This window comes from Beta vulgaris, chromosome 9 (genome assembly GCF_026745355.1).
Source record: "Beta vulgaris subsp. vulgaris cultivar EL10 chromosome 9, EL10.2, whole genome shotgun sequence".
NCBI lineage: Eukaryota > Viridiplantae > Streptophyta > Magnoliopsida > Caryophyllales > Amaranthaceae > Beta > Beta vulgaris.
The window spans coordinates 23,700,185-23,709,362 of NC_079210.1; the positions used below are offsets into that span (position 1 = coordinate 23,700,185).

Sequence of the window (9,178 nt, forward strand, 5' to 3'; positions counted from 1 at the left end):
CGATAGTCTTATCACTAGCGTCACACATGATTTCAAAGGGTAAGGTCCAATCAGGTGGTCGAAGCACGGGTGCACTAGTTAATCTTTCTTTTAACTCATCAAAAGCCTTTTTACATTCCTTGTAAAATCAAAAGTGGCATCTTTAGCAAGCAAAACACACAAGGGAGATGCAATTTTTGAAAAATTCTTAATAAAGCGTCTATAGAAGCCAGCATGCCCTAAAAATGATCTAACTTCACGAACACATGTAGGATATGGCAATGAACTAATAACATCTATTTTAGCTTTATCAACTTCTAAACCTTTAGCACTTACAATATGTCCAAGTACTACACCTTGTTCTACCATAAAATGACATTTTTCAAAATTCAATACAAGGTGAGTTTCAACACATCTTTGCAAAACACGAGCTAAACCCTGGAGGCATCTATCAAAGGAATCACCAAAAACAGTAAAATCGTCCATAAACACTTCCATATCTTGTTCAATCAAATCAGAGAAAATACTCATCATACAACGCTGAAAAGTTCCAGGGGCATTGCATAGTCCGAAAGGCATTCTCCTGAATGCAAATGTACCAAAAGGGCAGGTAAATGTGGTTTTATCGTGATCTTCCGGAGCGATGGGTACTTGAGTATAACCAGAATAACCATCAAGAAAGCAGAAGAATGATTGACCAGCAAGTTTTTCTAACATTTGATCAATAAAGGGCAAAGGGAAATGATCTTTTCTAGTAGCTTGATTAAGCTTCCTATAGTCAATGCAGACCCTCCATCCATTTGACACTCTAGTTGGAACAAGCTCTCCTTTAGTATTTTCAACAACAGTTATTCCATTTTTTTAGGGACCACATGAACAGGACTCACCCACTAAGAATCAGAAATAGGATAAATCACGTCGGCATCTAACCACTTAAGGATTTCCTTTTTAACTACCTCCATCATGGAGGGGTTTAACCTACGTTGAGTTCTCTCGTGGGTTTAGCATCTTTTTCAAGAAAAATTCTATGCATGCATAAGGTGGGACTAATTCCTTTTATGTCAGCTAAGGTCCATCCGATAGCCTCCTTGTGGTCTTTTAGCACATTTACCAATTTATCTTCTTGAAATTGATTTAGAGCATTGGAGATAATCACAGGTAGAGTTTCATTTTCACCTAAATAAACATATTTTAGATGCGAGGGTAGTGGTTTCAATTCTAATTGAGGTGCTTGAACAATAGAAGGGATTAGTTTAGGTATAGACACTGGCATAGAAAGATCAAAATTATCTTTTTTATCATTTTGCGAATCAAGACTTGCTACATCAGACATATCTACTAAAGAAACAGGCATTTCAGTGTCCTTGCTATCAGTAAAATTATCAGTCTCAAACAATTTTTCACACCACAGATCAAAAATTTCTTGAGCCATCCAACAAAAGCATCAAAGGAATCAATAGAACTAACATTATTGACATCATTTGGGTATCTCATAGCATCGAATATATTGAACTTAATTATTTCACCATCAAATTCCATGTCAAATTACCCTGATGAACATCAATTTTAGTCTTAGAATTTTCAAGAAAGGTCTTCCCAACAATAAAGGAACATTATCGGTTCTATCACCCATATCAAGAACATAAAAATCAGCCGGAAAAACTAATTCATTTACTTGAACCAGTACATCTTCTAACACTCCAATGGGAAATGCATTTGACCTATCAGCTAACTGAATAACCACATCAGTTTTAGACAAATATCCCACATTTAAAGTATCATAGACAGATTTGGGCATCACATTAATCGAAGCTCCTAAATCTAGCATGCATCTTTCAAATTTAGAATTACCAATTTTGCAAGGAATAGAAAACATGCCAGGATCTTTACATTTAGGGGGAAGCTTCTTTTGAATTACAGCTGAAATATTCTCTCCCATACTTACCTTTTCAGAAGGATGAAATTGTCTTTTGTTAGTACAAAGTTCCTTAAGAAACTTTGCATAACGGGGAACCTGTTTAATAGCATCAAGTAAAGGAATATTGACTTCAACTTTCCTAAAAGTCTCAAGAATTTCATTGTCAAGAGTAGCTTTCTTAGCTTTAGCAAATCTGGAAGGGAAAGGAGGCACATCTTTAAAATGAGAAACATCAATTTCTGGATTAAGCTTACCCTTTCCTTCATTGTCTTTTCTACTCTCAATCTCTCCATTTCCCCCTATATTAAGTTCATCGTCAGGTTTAACCTCTATCTCTCTTTCAATCTCGCGACTCTTTGCCTTAGGTTCACTCAACTCTTTCCCACTCCTAAGGGTCACGGCTTTGGCATTCTCTTTTGGGTTAGGTAGTGGCTGAGATGGTAGTTTACCTGAAAGTTGAGTTTCTAAGTTACTTAGTGAAGTACAAATTTGTCCTATTTGAGTATCTATGTGGTGAAGGTGATTATCAGTTTTCTTTTGATACTCGACTCCATGGTTGTGTACTTGACCTATTTGAGTAGTTAATTGCTTCACTAAGTCTTCTAATGATGGGCCTGAAGATTGGGGTGAAGGGTTTTGTACACCAAATTGCCTAGGTTGATTAGTTTGTGAAAACTGTGGTCTAGTTCCATACCTAAGATTTGGGTGATCTTTCCAACCTTCATTATAAGTCTGTGAATAAGGATCATATTTTATTTGATTGGAAAAGCCTCCTAAAGCATTAACATCTTCAGTTTTTAAAGTAGGACAAGCATCAGTTGCATGAGAAAACTCAGAACATATACCACATACTCTAGCTTTAGACTCATTACCAACAACAATTTTAGACACTAAAGTGGTCAAAGTAGCAATTTGTTGAGCATTTTCTTGCAATTGAGATTTAACACCACTTAAGTCAATTTCATTTACCCTTTTAACATCATTTCTAGTGCTATGTTGTTGAGTGTTTTGGGCCATGTTAGCAATTAAATTCCTAGCCTGAGTTGGTGTCTTGTCTACTAATGCGCCACCACTAGCAACATCAATCATACCCCTATCGTTAGGCAACAATCCTTCATAAAAATATTGAATTAACAGTTGATCAGTTATTTGATGTTGTGGACAGGAAGCACATAATTTTTTAAAACATTCCCAATATTCATAAAGTGTTTCCGAATTATGTTGTCTAATTCCACATATTTCCTTTCTTATGGATCCAATACGACTGGCGGGAAAGAATTTTTCCAGAAAAGCTTTTTGTAAGGCGTCCCAAGTCGTAATGGAACCAGAAGACATAGTATATAACCAATCTTTAGCTAAATCATGTAGGGAAAATGGGAAAGCATGCAATCTTACTTGATTTTGTTCAATTCCTTCAGGTTTCATGGTTGAACAAACAACTATAAATTCTTTTAAATGTCTATGAGGATCTTCACCTGCGTTCCCATAAAATTTGGGAAGGAGATTAAGAAAACCTGAGTTCAGCTTCAAAGGTCTTTCCAAGGTTGGAAAAACAATGCAGAGAGGTTCATCATCTAGCTTAGGAGCTCCTAATTCCTTCAAGGTTCTTTCATCACCCATCTCTGAGTCTTCACGTGGTCTGTCTTGAAAGATGTAAAGTAATTTCTCTGGGCTAGCTTCGTTTAGAGTTTCAATAAACAGGTTTATCCGCTGAAGTTTTGTGGTAGTATCCAAACTCATGCACCTGAAATAGTATTCTAAATTAGTATACCAAATAAAGAAATAAACATGCACTTGAACTCTTTATTTTTTTTTATTGCTACTAGTGTACTACAAGTGACGCTACCGACGAGTATGAGCAAAAGGCATAGTGCAGCGTGATAATTGGAAAATAAAGAATAGATGCTTGCTATTAGATAGATTGGCCTATCATTTAACTACAATTGCATAATCTGCACTCTATAACTACTACATTTAACATTTCTTTAATAAACTACTTTTAGAAGTTAACTACTAATATTACTAACATTATAATTTTAAGCTATCTTTATTACTTAAAAGTTAACTTTCGCTAGACTATTGATTTAAGTAAGGGTAATCACTTATTCTCATTTTTATACCAACTAAGCCAATCTTTTTATATATACTTGAATACTCAGTAAGTGTAGCAAGTTATGATTCAAATTTCATTGAGTTCATAAGAAATTCAAGTTTCTGTCTTGTAGAAACTTTATGTAATCATGTCATATAATTAGTTGCTTATATTGATCACCAGTTAGAATACATCATTGAAAATTATAGCTGGCAAAGAATATGACTATATTATCTGGACAAAACAAACACCAAAAAATACCCAAACTATATACTCAATATAAGGCAAAGCAGGGCACTACAGCAAAGCAAATAGCAAAGGTTAAAAGTAGCAAATTTGATTGAATCTGGAAAATGACAGTAAGGTTCGAATATATATTTTTTTTCTGCAGTATTAATGATGATCCTAGCGTACACGTTTAGTGCATCCAGTATGAGCAACATAAGTCAGAAAGTTCTAGAGCAATTCAATTAAAAGTTCAGAGCAATTCTGGGAAACCATTTAACAAAATAATTAAGCAATTCATTCCTATAGTTGTGCATTCAAAACTGAACTTATAAATCGACATTAATTCTCTTGTGCTCACTGAGATTAAAGCTAGAAACACACATTCGCTGTTAAGATTAGTCTTTTCTTTTCCATTAACCAACTTGTTCAAAGTACAATGTCAAACCACAAGCATACATCATGCAAAAAATTTCATACGAAACATGTGATATGCTTGTGTTTATGCTTATTAGTAAGAGGAGATAATACAAGACTATAGCTTGCAAAAATTTGGCCAAGAAACAAGCAATAAACTTATAATACTACTCTAACTAAAGCGATAGCAAGTTGGCAAGAGATAAACTTAATCGACTAAATTTTAGCTAATGAAATTTCCCAAAGTTGTAATAATTTTAATTGAAATATATCCGAGGTAAATAAATCATGTAAGTCTTATTCAAATTCCATAAGAAAAAGAGTAGCAATTACATATATATCAGAGCTAGAGCTGCAAAGCAAATAAACAACACTCTTATCCCAACTTTGACAAATCCAGCCTATTAGTATCTTATCAGGTTAATTGCGCTGCTCCACCAAACAAGTGATTAGTTTAAAAGTTAAGTGTATCATAAATGTGACTTTTGACTTATACTGGATTATATGCATAATCTAGATAACATTTGTCAAGTATGAAATGATTAATGCACCTTTAGATTTGTATATGGGTTATATGACAAAACTAGTCAACCAAGTTACTCTAGATCACGGCATGTGCATGCTTCAGGAGAATGCCTTAGATCCTCATCTATACCCTTATTAATCATAACAAATAACTTAACATATTCCACTATTATCAATTTAAGCAGATTAAAGAAGAACAAACTTGTATAAGCTGAAAGACTTATTACCAACATATCACTAAGCGTACAACTCATTAAGAGTACTCTCAATATGCACAAGCTAAAGCATTCACATAAAGCAGAGCACGTCATACAGTAAAACCAAAATATAAACACAAGAAACTTCATATAAAAATATCAAGTTATGTACAGATTATAAATAAAAAATGCAAATAACACCAAGTTAAACTTTAACAAGTTAGGAACTAAAAAGAATAATCTCCCCGGCAACGACGCCAAAATTTGATACGTGTCGTTTACCGTATAAAATTAAAAACCTAACTTAAACCTTCAAAAATATTTATAATTAGTAAAAGGGTAAGAAAGGATCGATCCCACGAGAAGATTATTATAATTCCTAAACTCAAATATTCAACTAAGTGACAAAAATATAGTATTATATACGAATTTACACTATTTACACTATTCACATATATACGATTAGGGGGGTTTCGGTTGTAACCAATACTTAGATAATTAAAATTAAAACTACTACTAACTAATAATTACAATGACGACACACAACTCTATTAATTCCCGATTCGATCATAGAATGTTTAGTCATAATTTAGTTCTTAACCTTTATAATTGAGACCACTTTAATAGTTAACTTAGCATTAGATTGGTAATTATCGCCGCGATCAATTCTTGTCTTACTCACTAAAAATCTAGAATCTTGCTAAGACAAATCCAACCCTAATAAACTTGTTTTATTAGCACAATTCACACACTTAAGAATATTAAGATGAGCCGCTCACTCTTATTAATCTCAAGTCGTCCTCCCTATCCAACTATTAAACGCAGCCCTAATAGTCATATAGCACAATTTGAGTATCTAAACAACTAATTGCGTCCAATTACAAGTAAAGATATCAAATTTCATAACCAACCAACAATAGTATGAATTGTATAAATACTAAATTAAGTAATTAAATTCAATCAACTCAGCGTTAACCAATTAGACTCAAATAATAAAATATAAGAAACTGAAAATATGAATAAATTCAGATAAAATCCAGTTCAATCACAAGAACAACTAATTGAAAATAGAAGAGAGAGAAAACTCATGACTGTAGACCCGAATGGATATAGCCGCTACCCTCAATTCGCCTCCGAACGCAATAATTCTTCAATTCCTATCAACTTGTCGATCTTGGACGAACCCGATTTTTTTCTTCACTCTCACGAACTCTCTTGTATGTGTGCGTGTTTTTTTCCTTCCAAAAGATGGTGAATTTATATCTAGTTGTGTAGAAGATAGAATCAAAAAGATAAAATCTCCAAACTGAAAATCCGCTAAACAAATTATAGCGTGAAGATTTGAGGAGATACATATCTCCTTTTGTTATCTCTTGCGTGGAATGAGGACTATAGAAACAACTTCTTGTTTCTTTAGTTTTGCTGAGTCAACATATAAGAAGAAGCCTTTGTTGTTTCCATCATGTGACAAAGCCCACGTGAGTTGGGGGCTCACTTTTATTATTATTTTTTTTTCTTTTCTTCTCTTCTTTCTTTTAGTCTTGTTGTCTTCCTTTAGCAAAGTAAACTTGTAAAATACCTATAATAAAATAGCACACTATTTAAGCTAATTATTCAATAAAATATAATATGGACATAAATAAGTCACTTATTAATAAAAGTCAATAAATATTATAAAATAACACATAGAAGACAACCATAAGACTAATTTTAGGGGACAAAAATATAGATATGTATGCGCTTATCAGTGCAGCAATAGGTATTAATTATATTGATGCGGTTTTAAACCACAGCAATATATACCACTATTGTTGCGGTTTTTTAGGCAAAACCGCAGCAATATTATAATTTTTTATCAGGAAAGATTCAGTATATTGCTGCGATTTTTAGCCAAAACCGCAGCAATATGACCTGGTACAAATTTTTTTTTTTTTTTTGTCATTTCGCAAATATATTTGAAAAATGAAAACCATGCAACTAACATATCCACTAAAGACAAACTAAAAATAAAATGACATAAAATCTCATTAATATATAAACATAAGAAAACTAATTACAACTTAATGACTAATTAAAAAAATTATTATAAAAACAAAAAATATATTAAAAAATAAATCAACAGATCTAAAAAAGAAAATAATATAAAAAAAATCCAACAATAAAAAATTTAGGAACAGATGAACAAATCTCACCAAACAAAAAAAAAAAGGAAAACAAACAGTTTACTAACAGATCTACAAACAAAAAATATATTAAAAATAATGAAAAATCATAAAACAAAATAATCTACAAACATACAAATCTGAAAAAAAGAAAAAAAAATTAAAAAAATCCTAAAAGCGATCTGTTGAAGGCCACTGCCGCCGAGTCTAGGACTGACCGACGCTGCTTCAACTTGTGGCCTTCTTCGACTTGCGATTATCTTAGAGAGAATCTGATCTACGACAACGAACAAAGAGAGTGAAGAGTTTGCGCGAAGAAATGAAATCACCGAAAATGGCGAAGAACATAGAACGAGCCGGCGGTCTTGATGAGAGGCGACGCTCCAGCCGGCGAAAAGTGCGCGAAGAACAAAGATCTCGAAGAAACAACGAAGATCTCGAAGAAACAACGAAGATCTCGAAGAAACAACGAAGATCTCGAAGAACAACGAACGAGCCGGCGAAAGGGTGAGAGGATGAGAAGCAACGAACGAGCCGACGATTTTTGAGGGGATGATGAGAGGAGTGAGAGGAAAGAGGCGTGAGATCTAAAGGGTGAGAGGAAGAGAAGGAGTTGAGAGAGGCGTGGAGTGAGAGAAGGAGTTGAGAGAGGCGTGGAGTGAGAGGAGTTGAGAGAAGAGGCGTAGGATTTGCAGGGAAAAGAGAAATAAAACCCTAAGCGAGCTAATTCACCCTTTTATATATTTTTTTAATAATATTGCTGCGGTTTTCTTTAAAAACCGCAGCAATATATTAAAATATTTTTTTTAAATTTTATTTTAATATATTGCTGCGGCAGCAACATATTTGGTCAAATAGTCAATTTTTTTAGAAATTTTCTCGATGACATCATATTGCTGCGGTTTTCGGCCGAAACCGCAGCAATATCTTTATTTTATATTTAACTATTTTTTTTCCGTGATGTATTGCTGCGTATGGGTAAAACCGCAGCAATATCACCGCAGCAAATAGCATTTATTCTACTAGTGCTAGCTTTATACTTAGCAAGCCAATCCATCCCCAATATTACATCAAAGTCGGGTAAGTCAAACTAAATAAGATCAGCAGGCAAATCAGATCCTAATATGGTAATGGGTATGTCTTGGTATATGGAACTATAAGGAACTACTTCTCCTGAAGGTATTCCTATGAAAGTTTGACACAAGATTGAGGGTTTTAGACCTAACTTTTCAACAAATGAACTAGCTATGAAAGAATGAAACGCCCCAGAATCAAAAAGCAAGTAAGCAGGGTTAGAGTTTACGAGGAAAGTAGCCGTCACAACATTGGCGTTGGTGTCTGCTTCATTCTAGTTCATAACATAGATTCTTCCATTGTTGCCTCGAGCGCCATTTCCATGCCATTGTTGTTTCCTCCATTTGCTCGATTGTTATTCTGACCATTATGCTGAGTAGTGTTCCCTCCTTGAGCATTCGAAGTCTGACCCTGGGAGTTGTTGTTGTTATAGGGACGATTGTTGTTCTGGTTCTGATTAGGCCCATGACCATTCCTATTCCCCCCTTTGTTCCCATTTTGTCCATTATTCTGACGATTGGGACACTGATTAGCCTTATGTCCTTTCTCTCCACAAGCATAACTAGTTATTGGGTCTCCTTGACGGGTA

General features: G+C 34.1%; 1 non-coding gene across 1 annotated transcript; it reads right to left on the minus strand.

Moving 5' to 3' along the window:
* Positions 1-1,316: 1,316 nt before the first annotated feature.
* LOC104908874 (uncharacterized) lies at positions 1,317-7,118 on the minus strand. Its single transcript, XR_008967778.1, has 2 exons — positions 6,453-7,118; positions 1,317-3,641 (listed from the first exon to the last, which is right to left on the minus strand). It is a non-coding gene; the product is annotated as an uncharacterized LOC104908874 (transcript).
* Positions 7,119-9,178: the final 2,060 nt, after the last annotated feature.